Source organism: Lipotes vexillifer, unplaced genomic scaffold (assembly GCF_000442215.2).
Source record: "Lipotes vexillifer unplaced genomic scaffold, Lipotes_vexillifer_v1.1 scaffold1122, whole genome shotgun sequence".
Classification (NCBI taxonomy): domain Eukaryota; kingdom Metazoa; phylum Chordata; class Mammalia; order Artiodactyla; family Lipotidae; genus Lipotes; species Lipotes vexillifer.
Window position 1 is genome coordinate 11,345 of NW_006798649.1, and position 985 is coordinate 12,329.

Here is a 985-nt window from a genome sequence, read left to right on the forward strand (position 1 = left end):
AACCCAAGGCAAAACTGCCTGGCTCTGCAAGTGGTAAGCTCATTCAATTCACATGCATACACTCCTCAATTCACATGCATACACTCCTCCAGAGTCACCACCGCTCAGTACACTGTCAAAGGGACTCCCCCTTAGACCTTTGAATTGAATTTACATTACTGGCCCAAGTCCATTTTACCCTGTAGGGATTTTCCTGTTAGGAATCTGATTGTCCTTTCCTGAAAACTTGCTTTGCCTGGGCCTTCCCCATTCATCAGTCATGCTGTTTTTGTTTGTTTGTTTGTTTACGTTTATTTATTTAATTTTATTTATTTTTTTGGCTGCCTTGGGTCTTCGTTGCTGCGCCTGGGCTTTCTCTAGTTGTGGCGAGTGAGAGCTACTCCTCGTTGCAGTGCATGGGCTTCTCATTGCAGTGGCTTCACTTGTTGTGGAGCACAGGCTCTATGCATGTGGGCTTCAGTAGCTGCGGCACACGGGCTCAGTAGTTGTGGCTTGTGGGCTCTAGAGCACAGGCTCAGTAGTTGTGGTGCATGGGCATAGTTTCTCCGTGGCATGTGGGATCTTCCCGAACCAGGGATAGAACCTGTGTCACCTTTATTGGCAGGCAGGTTCTTAACCACTGTGCCACAAGGGAAGTCCCATCAGTCATGTTTTTGTAACCTTAAATCTCAGTGGGGTCAGAGTTCCTGTACCCTCTGTTTTGTGGGATGGATTAGTTTCTAAATAAATTCATGGCTGCAGAAAGATACAAGGGATTCCACCAGAATCCACCAACCACAGCAATCAAACCCCAAAAGCAAACAGATGCACTGGGGGAGGGGCATTGTTAAACTCTCAGCAAAAGCTCAAGGTCCACCCAGGCCTGTAAAACACTTAGCATGTACATGGTACAGATGTTCAGTAAATGGTAGCTATTACTATTATTGCCTGTTTCTGCCTATAAACTCTCCTTCTCCCCAAACCAGTTTCCCCCTAGGCTTTCCCT